Source organism: Ornithorhynchus anatinus, chromosome 1, assembly GCF_004115215.2.
Source record: "Ornithorhynchus anatinus isolate Pmale09 chromosome 1, mOrnAna1.pri.v4, whole genome shotgun sequence".
Classification (NCBI taxonomy): Eukaryota; Metazoa; Chordata; class Mammalia; order Monotremata; family Ornithorhynchidae; genus Ornithorhynchus; species Ornithorhynchus anatinus.
Window position 1 is genome coordinate 109601158 of NC_041728.1, and position 16945 is coordinate 109618102.

Genomic DNA, 16945 nt, shown 5'->3' on the forward strand with positions numbered 1-16945 from the left:
AGAGGGAAAGGGAGGGAAAGTCCAAGTACATAGGTGATGGGAGGGAAAAATGAAGGCTTAATCAGGGAAGACCTCTTGGAGTACTATGTTTATAGTACTTTTGAGTCATTTCAGTAGCCAGCATCCCAGATACTCTCATTGTGAGTTGCTCCAGTGTGTGGAGCAGCAGGAAGTATCATATATGGCCTCATCAGCACCCATCCTGACATTGGTTAGCCCTGTACTAAGCACTTGGGAGAGTACAATTTAACAGAGTTAGTACACATGTTCCCTGCACACGACAAGTTTACAATCTAAAGACCTAATCATTCTACTACTTCCTGGTTCCTCTTCCCAAATCCTTGGAAGAGGCTGACCACTAATAGATGATGGAGAAAGATGGTGGTGAAGGATCAGGCTGAAGAAGGATAAGTTCCTCTTGCTTTCATAATAATAATAATGATAATTGTGGTATTTGTTAAGCACTTACTCTGTGCCAAGCATTATACTGTGCATCAGAAAAGATACGAGATAATCAGACCTACCATGGGGCTCACAGTCTAAGTAAGAGTTGGAACAGGTATTGAATCCCCATTTTACAGTAAACACTTAACAAATACCATAATCACTATTATTATTAATAAAATATATATGCATTAATGCTGAGGATGGGCTCATTGTGGTTAGGAAATGGTTCTATCAACTCTGTTATATTGTACTCTCCCAAGCATTTAGTCAGTGTTCTACAAACATTAAGTGCTCTATAAAGACCATTGATTAATTAACTGATTGATGTATGTGCTAAAGGAAACTAATGGGGTGATGGAAATTAACTGGGGAAGGATCATGGAGGTGGTGAAATTTCAGGAGACCTTTAAATATAAGGAGGATACTGTGGACTGTAATGCTTACCTTCTCACTGTACCTCAAACTCATCTATCTCGCCGCCAATCTCTCGTCCATGTCCTGCCTCTGGCCTGGAATGCCCTCCCTCCTCATACCCAACAGATAATTGCTCTCCCCCACTTCAAAGCCTTATTGAAAGCACATCTCCTCCAAGAAGCCTTCCCTGACTAAGCCCTCCTCTCCTCTTCTCCCACTCCCTTCTGCGTCGCCCTGACTTGCTCCCTTCATTTGTCTTCCCTCCCAGCATCACAACACTAATGTACATATTGGTAATTTATTTATTTGTATTGATGTCTGTCTCCTCTCCTCTAGATTATAAACTCATTGGGACAGGGAATGTTACTTTTAATTGTTGTATTGTACTTTCCCAAGAGTTTAGTACAATGCTCTGCACACAGTAAGCGCTCAATAAATATGATTGAATAAATGAATGAACGACTGGGTCCATCGCACCCATAAATGTGTGTCCTAGTTTCAGTGAGTTTCTCTGTGAAGGTGGGTGTTCCAGCCACTGAGAATTAGACTAGAATTTGACCATGTTGTCTCCACACTTTGAATGATAGTCATCATAATAATCATGGTAATGGTAATGATAATAATTGTGGGATTTATTAAGCTCTTACTAGGTTCCAGGCACTGTACTTAGCGCTGGGGTGGAAACGAGCAAATTGGGTTGGACACAGTCTCTGTCCTACATGGGGCTCACAATTTTAATCCCCATTTTACAGATGAGGTAAATGAGGCCTAGAGCAGTGAAGTGACTTGCCCAAGGTCACACAGCAGACAAGAGGCAGAGCTGGGATTAGAACTCAAGTTCTTCTGACGAACAGGCCCATACTCTATCCACTAGGCCACACTGCTTCTCAGGTTCTTGTTTTTATGCCTGGTTCTTCTTTACCAGGCACTCCTTAATCCAAAAGGAGGAAGGGGAGTTGAATTTAGCAAGAACACCTCTGGTTGTGCTGGAATGAGATGGGGCAGGAGGCAGATTCTCTGATCCTGAAGAGCTGTGAAAGAACGATAAGCAACTGTCTGGAATGGTTTGAAGGAGGCAGAGGAATGGACCAGTTGAGATGATCACTTGAGTGTCTTCCAGCTCGGGGATTCTATGGAATTTGGCTGCCTTTAGTCTTGCACCACCTGGTAGGCTCTGGGATTTGAGTCCCTCAAGCTGCAATGCGCGTTTGGACATGCCACACTAAGAAGGCAGCTTTGGGTATCCCAGGGTGCACCGCAAGGGTGGGCAGAGTTTACCATAAAGCTAGCTAGATGTGGAAGGTCCCCCACCTTCTAAAACAAACTCACTGAAGGTACAACTCGCATCTGTGGGTCCGATGGACCCAGTTGTTCATATATTCATTCATTCAATCATATTTATTGAGCGCTTACTGTATGCAGAGCACTATACTAAGTGCTTGGGTAAGTGCAATAAACAGTGACATTCCCTGCCCACAGTGAGCTGAGAGTCTATCGACGTGAAGACAAATAAATTACAGATATGTACATAAGTGCTGTGGGGCCAGGAGGAGGATGAAGTCGGGGTGGACAGAGTTCACCATAAAGCTAGGGAGGTTCACGCTGGGGTAAGATCCAACAGTCGTCTTAGCCTGATACAATGCCCAAAAAGGTGATGAATGAAAATCTGGGGGAAATGGAAGAATATATTTTTGAGACTCCATCACTCTCTCCATCAGTCAGTCTTATTTTTTGAGCTCTTACCATGTGCAGAGCACTGTACTAAGCACTTGGAAGAATAAAATATAATAGAGTTGGTAGGCGCATTCCCTGCCCACAAGGAGCTTACAGTCTATAAGTGCTTAGTGTGGTGCTCTGCACACAGTAAGTGCTCAATAAATAGGATTGAATGAATATACGGAGGGGCAGACATTAATATAAATCATTATGTTCTTTATCAACGTGCAGTATAATTAAACATATTTAAGTCAGGAAGCGGCATGGCTTAGTGGAAAGAGCACGGCCTGGAAGTCAGAAGACCTGAGTTCAAATTCCACTCCACCACTTGCCCGTCATGTGACCCTAGGACAAGTCACTTCTCTGTGCCTCAATTACCTCATCTGCAAAATGGGGATTAAATCCTGTGTACCCCGTGTGGGACATGGACTGTGTCCAACCTGATTATCTTGTATCTAATTAGTACAGTTTTGGGCACAAAGTAAATGCTCAACAAGTATCATTTAAAAAAAAAGTTTGACTAATTGTGCATTCATTTCCAAAGATTAAAAATCTGTGATGTAAAAGCAGAATTTTACTGCATTTTCTTATTCCTCCTTAAGAGGAGAAGCAGCAGGGCCAAGTGGAAAGAGCACAGGCCTGGGAATCAGAGAACTTGAGTTCTAATCCTGGCTCTGCTAAATGCTTGCTGTGTGACTTTGAGCAAGTTACTTAAATTCTCTGTGCCTCAGTTCTCTTATTCTCCCTCCTCCTTAGGCTGTCAGCCCCATGTGGAACAGAGACGTTATCCAACTTAATTAACCTTTATCTGCTCCAGCACTTATAACAGTGTTTGATGCATAGTAAGCACTTAACAAATACCATTATTATTATTATTATTGCCATAACAAAGAGGTTCCTATTCTCCCTCTCCCACCACCCTCTTAGATTGTTGGGAAGGTAACCCAAGATTCAGTGTTTTAAATAATATGAATCGGCTTTTCCCCAAATCAGAATTAACCAATCCATAACAACCTCAACTGTTGAAAACCATCATTAGGAGTAGGATCTGTGGTTAAGACTGGGGTCAAGATTAGTGTTCATGTTGGGCTTTAACATCAAGGTTAGATCGGCTATTAATGATTCTTTGGGTCAGTGGCTTGATTGGTGACAATTAACATTAAGCAATTGATTTGTTGACCTGTGATATCTAAGCGCTTGGTTTCTGATGATTTCTTATATCACCCTGTGGACTCAGAAAGAAACAATCTGAAACTGAATTCATCCCAACACCATGGCAGCTCAAAGCTCCCTGCTCGTAACCCATGACACTTTCATACTTGAAATTTCATTCGATAGTTCTCAAAGCAGTGTTAGTGGCTTGGTAAATTGCTTCCCACAGCTGCAGTATTTCATCCCCAGCAAGCAAAATCCCAGGCACCTAAACTTCATTTTCAAAAAAAAATTACCCACATTAAGCTGGGAATTGTCCAGCCCGAGTTGAAAGACACAGTCCCTGCCCTAAAGGAGCTTATGACCCAATTTGAAATTAAACTTTAATTGTTGGGTACTGGTGCATGCCTTTATAGACAGAAATAATACGATTCAGCATTGCATTGTCTGAGATTCAGGCTAAGGGAGTATTAAGGGATCAGCTCCAATATGGTATTGACTTTGGGAAAGTGGTCACTGATTTTTCTCCCTGGATGGGGCTGTGTGTGTGATACTTTTATATTGTACTTTTCCAAGTGCTTAGTCCAGTGCTTTGCACATATTAAGTGCTCAGTAAATACAATTGTATGAGTAGGGTGGATGATCCTGGAGGTTTACATGGTTTAAAGAATCTAAACACTCGTTGGCCTGACTCCATCTCTGCCGAAAAAAAACACAAAAACCTTAAATAAGCAGTCAATTTTAAAGACATCCTCGGACAAATTTCAGGCCCTCAATTCTAGGCCTCCTGCCACTATCCCTCCTCAGCTCAGAAAACTGAGTTTGAAAAATATATCCATCTTGGGCATCTAATAAATAGACCATCCTACTTTTCATCTTCAAAGCATATCACAAACCTGACCTAATAAAATCTCAAAACATCTCTTTGAGGCTAGTAAATTCTATTTGGCTTAATACACAGATGACGATGAAGGGTTAGTAGACCACTTCAGCATCAGGAGGAGAAGGAAACAGTACTACCTATGAATTTGGGGACTGCCTTAACACTTCTAACACCATCCCCTATAGATGCTAAGCTCCTTATGGGTTTAGATTACATCTTATCATTTGTAATTTTCTTAATGATTATAATAATAATTGTGGTATTTGTTAAGTGCTTTTTATATGCCAGGCACTGTATGAAGCGCTGGGGCGGGTACAAACAAATCGGGTTGGACACAGTCCCTGTTCCACATGGGGCTCACAGTCCCAATCCCCAGTTTACAGATGAGGTAACTGAGGCACAGAGAAATAAAGTGACTTGCCCAAGGTCACACAGCAGACAAGTGGCAGAGGCGGCATTAGAACCCATTACCGGCTGCCTCTAAGGCACATGCTCTATCCACCATGCCATGTCGCTTTTCTTAAGCGCGTAGTTCAGTGCCTTGGTTACTGAAGGCACTAGACTATAAGGGTGTTGTAGGCAGAGAACAGTCATTGTACTCTCCCAAGTATTTAGTGTAGTACTCTCTACCCAGTAAACGCTCAATACATGCCATTGATCGCATTGATGCATACAGTACCTACTGGCAATACAAGTGTCACTTTTCATGTCTTTGCCATCTACATTTTTCATCTCACTCTCCAACTTGTACCAACACACCACTTCCCATGAGTGCAGTTGTCATCTTGCTATGTGGTCTCTAGCCTGAGTGACATAGTCCTTCTCTTCAGCGCGTTTCACACTCGGGCCTTCTGCTCATATTTTTCCATTAATTGCTTCTCTCCTGGGGAATCCCGTAGGTTCCTCACTGAAAGGAAGCTTGATCTCATATTTGGTTCCCCTTTCTTAATGACACTGTGATAAAGTAACCCTCGTATAATTCCAACTAAAGTGCATAATGCTGAATCATACGTGAATTAGGTATGGTACCTGCCCACCATTGAAACCCATTGGGTTAATTCTTCACACGGGAAGGGAAGCAGTGGAAAAATAGCTAATATTTCAGGAGACTTCCTCCTAAACATGAAGGACTGGTAGGAATGTCCTGCTAGGTAATGTGAATGAATGAATATCCATCAACATTTTAACACTCCCTGAATTACAGGTGTCCAAAGGATTAAATTTAGTGCATTGGTACAGTCATTAGTCATAGCAATGTAGGCGAAACATCCATGGAGTACTCTAATAAGAAAAACCTTGGAGTTTGATGGTTGGAATGGAAACCCCAAGCATTTGGAGTTAATTTGCCACAGTGCAAGTTCCTTCCTGGCTAAAGTTGAATGTCACTTCCATTTGCTTATCGTTTTGTCAGTTCCAGATCTTCAGTTTCCCACTTACCCTTCCTTCTTCAACTATCTTAAGACAATAATTGGGTTTTAATTATGCTTGCCAGATGTCATCTAAAAGCCCAAATCACTGGGAGTGTAGCCTAGAGGAAAGGGCATGGGATTAGGAGTCAGGAACCCAGGTTCTAATCGTAGCTCTGCTGTGACTTGTTGTGTGACCTTGGGCAGGTCATTATACTTACCTTTCTGAATCTCAATTCCTCCATCTGTAAAATGGGAATAAGAAGGTTGCTTTCAAACTTCTGAACATTACGAGCCTCTTGTCTGCCAGGGATGGGTCTGATCTGATTATTTTGCTCCTGCCTCAGGGCTTCACACTATGCTTGGCACTTAATAAGCCCTCAATAAATTCCACAAATATTGAAAGGATAACTATGTTTCGTTCTTCGGTTCTCATCCGGGGCAAGAGGAAACTAAGTAAATGTTATTTGGAAATGTGTTATTTCAAGATCTAACATTCTCTTGGAATGATCTTTCTTTTCTAAATGCATATTTGGGCAGGCTTAAGATCTTCTTCAGCATTCCCACAGGTGGTTATGAGCGTCTCAAGAGAGAGCACTCTGCATGGAAACCAGTGTCTTATCCTAAAAACCATGACATATGTGTGGTCAGGGATTTCTATATTTCCGAGAAACTCTATTCCACCAGCGAGGGAAGTTGAAATAAAACACACATTGTAAGAAGTTTCATTTTCCTGGTTTTGTTATTTCCCATGCTTTGTGACTTGTAAATCGTGTTTTCTGCAATGTTGGTTTCAGATAGGCAACAAGAACCCCATTTAATAATGTGGTATTTATTAAGCACTTACTGTGTGTCAAGCACTGGGGTGGGTACAAGATAATCAGGTCGCATATAGGGTTCACATTCTAAGTAGGAGGGAGAACAGGTATTGAATCTCCATTTTACAGATGCGGGAACTGAGGCACCAAGAAGTTAAGTGACAGAAGGTATGGGTACATGGTGGAGCTGGGATTAAAATCCAGGTCCTCTGACTCACAGCCCATGCTCTTTTCTCTAGGGAACATGGCTCCCCATATATTCTCTTTTGCTACATTTGAGGAGACTCTAAAAGGTCACAGATTTTGATCACTGTAGTTAATTTTCAGCCATATTCCACTGAACAAAAATTTTTCACAGCTGTAACTTTTCTTTCAAAGTCTTAAACAAGCCATTAGTCTCCGTAATTGTATTCCACAGTTTAGTTAGTTCTGTTCTTTCAGTTTCTCTTCCTGCTTGGTTAGGAGATGGCTTGGGGTTGTATCTGGACCACGGACCAAAGACTCATCAGAATTATCCACAAGCCATATCACTCAGTTAATCAGCGGCATTTATCGAGTGCTTAACGTGCAGAACACTGTACTAAGCACTTGGGAGACTACAATGCAATGGAATTAGCAGACAAGTTCCCTGTCCATAGCGATTTTACGGTCTAGAATGAGTCAAGATCTCAATCTTTTTACATTTGAGCAGAGAGTTGGGGACACTAGAAAAAAAGTTGCGTGCTTTACAGAAACCATTCTATCCTAAAAGGAAGCTGCATGGTTTTGTGGGTAGAGCATGGGCCTAGGGGTCAGCATGGACTTGGGTTCCAATTCCAGTCTGCCTGTGTGACCTTAGGCAAGTCACTTAACTTGTCTGTGCCTCAATTATCTCATCTGTAAAATGGGGATTAAAACTGTGAGCCCCATGTGGGACACGGACCATGTCCTACCTGATTAGGTTGTATCTGCTCCAGCGCTTAGTACAGTGCCTGGCACATAGTAAGCACTTAACAAATACCATAAAAAGGGGAACTATTCCAGACCAATGGGTTCTCAAAGATTTCAAGACATCAATAAGATAGAAATTAAGTCCAGATCTAAGGGGTTATCTCACATTTAGGTGTAGGTATTTACTGACAAAATGAAGGAAGGAGGAGTGGACTGGACTAAAGATTTTGATCATTCATTCATTCAGTCATGCTTACTGAGCCCTTACTGTGTTCAAAGCACTGTAGTAAGCACTTGGGAGAGTACAATGTAATAAGCAGACACAAACCCTGCCCACAATGAGCTTATAGGCTAAGTAGGGGGTGGGCGACAGACATTAATATGAATAAATAAATGACAGATATGTACATAAGTGCTGTGGGGCTGGGAGTGGATATGAAAGGGAGTACAACAGAAGCATGGGGAACATCTGCCAATTAGGAGCTTCATTGTAGCACAAATATTTTCCTTTTTTGGAACAGAAAAGATCATCCTCTGTTTAAATGTGGTATAATCATCCTGATCACTGTCATTCAATTTAATTCACTCATTTATGTATGCTCCACTTTTTCCTCCTTTTTCTTTATGTGCAGGAACATGTCTACTAATTCTGTTGTATTATACTCTCCCAATCACTTAGTTCAGTGCTCTGCACACAGTAAATGTTCAATAATTCTATTGGTGAATAGATGTATTCAAGCTGAAATAAGAGTATAAGGAATTCCAGAAGTATTTACCTTGGGAAATATAGAGTTTTCAATTGGAACCTTAAATGCAGCAATTATTTAAAATGAGTACTGGTTCATTTTAATTGCATAACTATGTCTTGAATCATCAATGTGCACATTACGCCAAAAGAAACTACAATTTTCTAAGTTTTATTCATTGAGAAAGTGTAAGTAACCTAGTTTTATTTGATTTATAGAAATGTAACTGTTCCTAACACCTCTCAGGGTCACACCTGGAGAGTTTACGGCATTCTACCAGTCTCAACTATGGGAGGGAGAGTCAAGCAGAGGCCTGTCCATTCCATTCCTAGATTGGGCAGTGGCTAGCAAGTGGAAGGCAAACTGCTACAAGTCAAAACTCACTTGGGCTGCGCAGCAGCAGCACAGGAGAGAGTTGAGGGTGGAAGCTCAGGTTTTCTGTGTGGAAGGAGGCAATGATAAACCGCTTCTGTATTTTTACCAAGAAAATTCTATGGATACACTACTAGAAGGATTGCAGATGGTGGTGGATCATTCTGGGAGAGATGTGTCCTTGATGTTGCTATGGGTCAGTCACGACTTGACAGCATAAGATAACAACAATAACAACAACTGTTTCTAATATCTTCTCAGGTAGTTTCCCTGGTTTAGTAAGAAGAGTGGTGCTCTTGTCTTGTTAAATCTCCTTGCCAAATTACCTTATAACCTACCATTGATTTTTCTGTAGAATGGGGGAAAATGACAGGCATTAATGGAATAGTGGATAATCGCCCGAACTTTACTTTAGACATTTATTTCAATTCCTTTCCTCATTAAACATTTATCAGTTATCCACAGGTAACTAGCATAATGTAGTGGATAGAGCATGGGCCTGGGAATCAGAAGGTCATGGGTTTTAATCCCAGTCCCACCACTTGTCTGCTGTGTGACCTTGGGAAAGTCATTTCACTTCTCTGTGCCTCAATTACCTCGTCTGTAAAATGGGGATTCAGACCATTAGCCCTATGTGTAAAAGGGACTCTGTCCCACCTGATTTGCTTGTATCCAGCCCAGCGTTTAGTACAGTGCCTGGCACATAATAAGCATTTTACAAACCATAATTATTATTCTCAATGTCTTCTTTGTGCCTAAGTTACCTCATCTGTGAAATGGAGATTAAGGCCATGAGCCCCATGTGGTACATTCATTCATTCAGTCATATTTACTGAGTGCTTACTGTGTGCAGAGCACTACACTGAGCGCTTGGAAAGTACAATTCGGGCAACAGGTAGAGACAATCCCTATCCAACAATGGGCTCACAGTCTAGAAGGGGGGGAGACTGACAACAAAACAAAACAAGTAGACAGGCATCAATAACATCAAAATAAATAAATAGAATTATAGATGTATGCACATCATTAATAAAATACATAGAATGATAAATATATACATATATACACAAGTGAGGGGTGTAGAGTGGAGGGAGGGACTAGGGGCAATGGGGAGGGGAGGAGGAGCAAAGGAAAAGAGGGTCTCAGTCTGGGAAGACCTCCTAGAGGAGGTGAGCTTTCATGGACTATGTCCAACATGGACTGTGTCCAACCAGATTAGCTTGAATCTAGGCCAGTGCTTAGTAGGGTGCCTGGAACATAATAGGTGCTTAAGAAATAACTTTTTTTTAAAAAAGGGAACCATTTTTGCTAGATTTCTTTCCCTTCCCTAATCTCAGTGCTGTCCCAGAAAAAAAAACCTCCTTAGCAAGAGCGTTAAAAGGGAAAGAAGGGAGAGGAAGGGGTCTGGGTATTAGAATGTCCGGGCTCTGAACTGAAAAATCATCAATGGCATTTGAGTGCTTGCTAGGAGAAGAGCATTGTACTAAGCACTTGGGATAATAACACCAAATGTGCAGTAATTGATAGATCAGCAAAGTTGGGATTCATTCTTGATGCATTTACTGACTCAAACTGCTATCCGGTTAACACTCTTTTTGCATCACACTTCCAAATTCTGAAAAAATAAGCCACAGAGTCACTTAAAGTAGTTCATGTGTAATCGGTATTCAAGTGGTGATCCCAATGAAAATATAATTTACAGCTGTTTGGTAACTTGAGCTTTTCAGCCTTCTTTAAGATACAAAAAAGCAGCACGGCTTAGTGGAAAAAGCAAAGGCCTAGGAGTCAGAAGGCCTGGGTTCAATCCCAGCTCCAACATTTGTCTGCTGTGTGACCTTGGACAAGTCACATAACTTCTGTGGCTCAGTAACCTCAGCTACAAAATGGGAATTAAGACTTTGAGTGGGGTGGGGACTATGTCCAACCAGGTTAGCTTGTCTCTTCCCCACTGCTTAGTGACTGGCACATAATCAGCACTTAACAAAGACCATAAAATAAAAGTTACCAAGTCTTAAAGTATCTCAAAACTTGTGCTGTTAAAAAGCACACTGTTTTGCTAAAGTTGCTGTTGTTGAATTTCTTCAATTTAAAATATTTTTTTTTTACTAAAAAATAGTTATCAGAATTTATGAAGTCTTTTCTTTTAAGAGGGCAATGATTTATTCATTCCCACATTAGTATTTTTAAGCAAAGCAGTCTGCTCATTGTAAATATTTCACGGGCATCGTTGTTGCCCTTGAGCAGTTTCCGTCTGATGAGGGAGACAGGCACACAGATTGAATACACGAAGAGGAAACAGGAGGAAAAACACAGATACAACTGGAGCAGCAAAAACGTAGAAAAATAGATAAGAGGAATAAATAAACCAATTTATAGAAATAAGGATGACTGGATGACATGGCCAGGGGAGATAGGGATTAATCAGAGAAGGCCTCCTGGTACAGGTGGTCTGTCAATTTAAAAGAAGGAGTTTTATGCAGGGGGAGTGGTTTAGCTTGAAGGTGGGAAAGTTAAGAACAAAATACAACTAGGAAGATTACAGGTGAGGAGCGAAGAGTGCAGACAGTTCAGTAGGAAAGAATGGGTGGGGAGTTTTGCATCTACTGGTCAGGCGATTCTGTTTCATAGGAAGAGAAATTCATTCATTCAATAGTATTTATTGAGTGCTTACTATGTGCAGAGCACTGTACTAAGCGTTTGGGATGAACAAGTCGGCAACAGATAGAGACAGTCCCTGCCGTTTGACGGGCTTACAGTCTAATCGGGGGAGACGGACAGACAAGAACAATGGCACTAAACAGCGTCAAGGGGAAGAACATCTCGTAAAAACAATGGCAACTAAATAGAAGCAAGGCGATGTACAATTCATTAACAAAATAAATAGGGTAACGAAAATATATACAGTTGAGCGGACAAGTACAGTGCTGTGAGAAATGAGTAGCCATTAGAGGGTTCTGAGGAAGAGACAGATATTCTGTACTTAATTGGTGACCTCTTTCTTTGAATGAATGATATTTTAGGAAGCTGGCCTGGGCATCTGAAAGTAGGACAGGTTAAAGAGGAGAGAGGCTGGAGGCAGGGAGGCCTGTTAGGAGGTTGGTACCATAAGCCAGCAGGGTAAGTGACAAAGGTTGGGACCGGAGTGGTGGTGAGAAGGGTGAAGGAAAAGGGGCTGGGTCTGAGAAATGCTGTAGAGGGAAAACTGACAGATAAAATATGGGAGCAGAAAATCAGTGAGAATTCAAAGCTAACCCCCAGTTCACAAGCTAGGACGAATGAAGGCAGGAGGAAACATGTGGTTGTGAGCCCCATGTGGGACAGGGACTGTGGCCCACCTGCTTATCTTGTATCTACCTCAGTTTTTAGTAAAGTGTTCTGCACATAATAAGCATTTGGGAAATAACTCAATTATTACTATTAAGGCAGGTGAGAAGTTGGAGATGGTGAGGAAGATTTGGCAGTCATTTAAATAAAGGTGGTAGTTGAGACTCTGTAAGCAGATAAGCTCCCTAAGAGAACGAGGGTAAAGTGAGACGAGGAGAGAACCGGGACAGAACCGTAGGGATAGCAAGATGAAGGTTGAGGGGAGGGAGAAATATCATCCATGAAGATTGAGAAGTGGGTCAGAGAGGTAAGCGGAGAACCATGTGAGTTTCATATTCTTTTTTTTAAATGGTTAAGCACTTACTGTGTACCAGGCATTGTACTAAACCCTGGGGTAGATACAAGCTAATCAGGTCAGATGCAGTCCATCTCTCACATGGGGCTCATATTCTTAATACTCATTTTTTTAGATAAGGTAACTGAGGTACAGAGAAGTGAAGTGACTTGCCCGAGGTCACACAGCAGACAAGTGATAGAGCCAGGATTAGAATTTAAATCCTTCTGACTCCCAGGCCCATGATCTATTCATACTATTTCATATATCTGAAATAATGGTGATAAGAGTGTCTAGGAGAAGGAAGTGATAAGAATCAAAAGCATAATAATAATAATAGTGGTATATGCTAAACACTTACAATGTGCCTAGCATCATACTAAGCCCTGGGGAAGATCCAGGATAATCAGATCAGACACAATCCCTCAGGTCCCTCAAGAGGCTCATGGTCGAAGTAGGAGGGAGAACAAAGTATTGAATCCCCATTTTATAGATGAGGAAACCGAAGCACAAGGAAGTGATGAAGAGCACTGAAGGGAGCAAGAGGTCAGAGAAGATTAGGACAAAGTAGAGCCCATTTAGACTTGCCCAAAGAAGATCTATTATCTAATGATACCTTAATCAGAGTTTGTCCCTAATTTGCTAGTTCGCCTATCTTCCTTTCATTCATCTCTTCTAATCTTGTTAAATCTCCCATCCCTTTTGATGACTAGAGGGACAAACATCACAATGATAATAACAATAATAATAATAATAGTGGTGTCTGTTAAATGTTTACTATGTGCCAAGCACTCTACTAAGCCCTGGACACAAAAGTCCAACAAGCAATGTGTCAGAGATATAATACTGGTTAGGGTGAGTGTTTGCTCTGATCTAGTAATGATGATTCCCATATTCTGTAGTTTTATGAGATGAGGGGAGATATCAGATAGACGAGGGTTAGTCAAAAGAATCAAATCCTAGAGTCATAGAGACATTTCCTTTTCATTCACTAATTTGTAAGAGCAGAGTCAACAGTGGCTTAAAATATTCCTCACCTTCCTATATTTTATCCCTAAGGAAGCAGAATTTCCTTGGATCGGGAGGCTAATTGGTAATTCTGGTGTCGCCAGGCTTGGACAGTTTGTCCTGAATTTTGTAACAAGGATGACTGAAAGGTTTTTTTTGCGGGGGTGGGCTTTAACTAATATCATGGACATAGAGGGAACTTTAGACAGTCAGGAAACCCATTTAAGCTTTCTCATGCACATGAAACATCAGTCTTTTATCTGAGTACCTTCAGAGAAGGAGAGCTCCCAGTTGACTGTCAGAAATGGAATTCAGTCTATCAGATGCCAACAAATGGGAGGTCAGTATGGGGGAAGAGAACTTTCCTTCACTATGACTTGAGAAGAGGCTGAAGAATGAGCAATTAAATCAGTGTGGCCTAGTGGATAGAGCATGGGCCAGGAAGTAAGAAGGACCAGGATTCTAATTCTGGCTCCTCCACTTGCCTGTTGTGTGACCTTGGTGAAGTCTCTTAACTTTTCTGTGCCTCAGTTCTCTCATCTAAAAAATGAGTATTAAGACTGTGAGTCCAATGTGGGACATCAAGTGTGTCCAGCCTGATTAGCTTGCATCTACCTCAGGAGCTTAGTGCAGTGCCTGGCACATAGTAATTGCTTAACAAGTACCATTAAAAAAAAGCAGTGCATTTGAGATTCATCCATAATAATAATAATGATAATGATGGCATTTGTTAAATGCTTACTATGTGCTGAGCACTGTTCTAAGCGCTGGGGTGGATACAGGGTAATCAGGTTCTCCCACTTGAGGCTCACAGTCTTAATCCCCATTTTACAAATGAGGTAACTGAGGCACAGAGAAGTCAAGTGACTTGCCCAAAGTCACACAGTTGATCAGTGGTGGGGCCGGGATTAGAACCCAGGATCTCTGAATCCCAAGCCTGTGCTCTTTCCACTAAGCCATGCTGCTTCTGCACAGGGTGAATGGATTGCAAAAAATGTTATGGAATCTTTCTCTACCTTAGTATCTGATTTATCATTAAGTTAAAGAAAATGGAATTTACCACTAGTAATTTTTTGTTACAGTATGCTATGTAAATATGTAGCATGATGAAGTTGAAAAGCAATGAATGGGGGTCGTGCAGGTGGGACAGGCTTGCTTTTATAACATCTGCCCTCAGGACCAACTCTAGGGAGAGCCAGTCTAGGCAATATGTATTTAATTATATTTATGTCTGTCTTCCCCTCTAGTCTGTAAGCTCATTGTGGGCAGGGAATGTGTCGCTCCCAAGCACACAGTATAGTGCTCTGCACACAGTAAGTGCTCAATAAAATAACTGACTGACCAATAAACAACTGACTGACTGACACCTGGCCCAGGTCCTGCTCTTCAGAGAATGGTGTCTCCTCCCACCACCCTCCAAATAATGACTGGCATAATCCAGGAGTATCCTGGGGTGGGACCAGTTTGGTCTCAGGGACCAATGGTTCACCATTTTGGTCTGGAATGGGGAGGAGGGGCAGGACAGTTAATGGTGTTTATTATAATGTTGGGAAGCACTATTCTAAGTGCTTAGTATAATATAACAAAAACAAAAGATACAACACCCACCCACAAAGAGTCTACCATCTAAGTGAGAGGAGAGGGAGGAATAATTTAAGGAACGGGACTGTGGCCTCTCGGGGTGGCACTTGGAAAGTTTCCAGTACTCTACCAGTCTCAACTATGGGAGGGAGAGTCAAGCAGAGGCCTATCCATTCCATTTCTAGCTTGGCCAGTGGCTAGTGAGTGGAAAGTGTTCTGCTACAAGTCGACTCCCCTCTGCTGGGCAGCAGTGGCATGGGAGAGAGTGGAGGGCGGAGACTCAAATTTACCATACGGAAGGAGGCCATGGTAAACCACTTCTGTATTTTTACCAAGAAAACACTACCAAAATGATTGTAGATGGAGGTGGGGCATTCTGGGAGAGATGTGTTCATGGCATGGGTATGAGTTGGAGGCGACTTGACAACATAAGACAAGTTCTTTCTTCCCACCTTAGACTTGGTCCATTTGGGCCTAGGGCTGATCTCTTTTCCCTGGCCCAGGAGTCCGACTGATTGAAAACTATGACATGGGGTTGGTGACTCTGTGCAACCCCCACCACCCTAACCTTGTCTTCCCACCTCAGGAGCTGCCTTCAAACCAGTGAGACTGGCATTAGGTGTGGGGAATCGGGCTGGGAAGAAAAAGTGGAAAAGCTAGAAAGTCCTTATCAGTCAGGGAGGAAGGCTCAGCATTGAGATTTGGGGCTATGAAGTGCCTTTTGTATGTAGATCTGCATGGCCTGATCTTAAAAATTATTGGTTGGGCGGTCAGGCTTGCCCAGTACATTGAGACGCAGTGTGGTCTAGCGGAAAAAGCACGGGCCTAGGAGTCAGAGGATCTGGGATCTGATCCCTGCTCCGCCACATACCTGCTGTGTGTCACTTAACTTCTCTTTGCCTCGTTTCCCTCATTGGCAAAAATGGAAATTCAATATCTGTTCTCCCTCCTACTTGGACTGTGAGCCCCATGTGGGACCTTATTATCTTGTATCTACCCCGGCAGTTAGCACAGGCCTGGGAGTCAGAAGGACCTGAGTTCTAATTCCATCACTGCTACTTGTTCATTCAATAGTATTTATTGAGTGCTTACTATATGCAGAGCACTGTACTAAGCGCTTGGAATGTACAAATCGGTAACAGATAGAGACAGTCCCTGCCCTTTGCCGGGCTTACAGTCTAATAGGGGGAGACGGACAGACAAGAACAGTAGCAATAAAAGAACAATAGCAATAAGGTACTTGTCTGCTGTGTGACTTTGAGCAAGTCACTTAACTTCTCTGTGCCTCCTTTATTTTGTCTGTAAAATGGGGATGAAGACTGTGAGTTCCATTGGGGAGAGGGAGTGTGTCCAACCAGATCATCTTCTATCTACCCCAGCAGTTAGAACAGTGCTTGACACATACTAAATGCTTAAAAACACCTTCATTACGCAGCTCAGAACATAGTAAGTGCTTAACAAATACCACAATTATTATTATTATCTTTACCTTCCACACGATAACTAATCTCAATTACCTATTTTGGTCCACCTACTTCATTTGCCTCTTATCTTAGGCAAGAGTCACTTGAAGAAGCTAGTTAGACAGTGAGTCCTTTGTGGGTCCTGATTATCTTGTATCTAGGACAGTACTTAGTACAGTGCTTGGCACATAGTAAGCACTTAACGAATGCCACAATTATTATGTCCACCTTATTGGCAGGGCAACTATCAATCAATTGTATTTATTGAATGCTTACTGTGTGCAGAACACTGTGCTAAGCGCTTGGGAGAGTAAAGTATAATAGAGTTGGTGGACATGCTGCCTGCCCACA

At 41.9% G+C, this 16945-nt stretch overlaps 2 protein-coding genes and 1 non-coding gene across 3 annotated transcripts in view; 2 read left to right on the top strand and 1 right to left on the bottom strand.

Moving 5' to 3' along the window:
• Positions 1-16945, top strand: part of MED12L (mediator complex subunit 12L) — a 521479-nt gene that overhangs the window by 285027 nt on the left and 219507 nt on the right. The window lies entirely within an intron of this gene.
• GPR87 (G protein-coupled receptor 87) overlaps positions 1-16945 on the bottom strand; it is a 40831-nt gene that overhangs the window by 16821 nt on the left and 7065 nt on the right. The window lies entirely within an intron of this gene.
• Positions 15221-15358, top strand: LOC114815647. Its single transcript, XR_003763445.1, has one exon. It is a non-coding gene; the product is annotated as a small nucleolar RNA SNORA7 (small nucleolar RNA).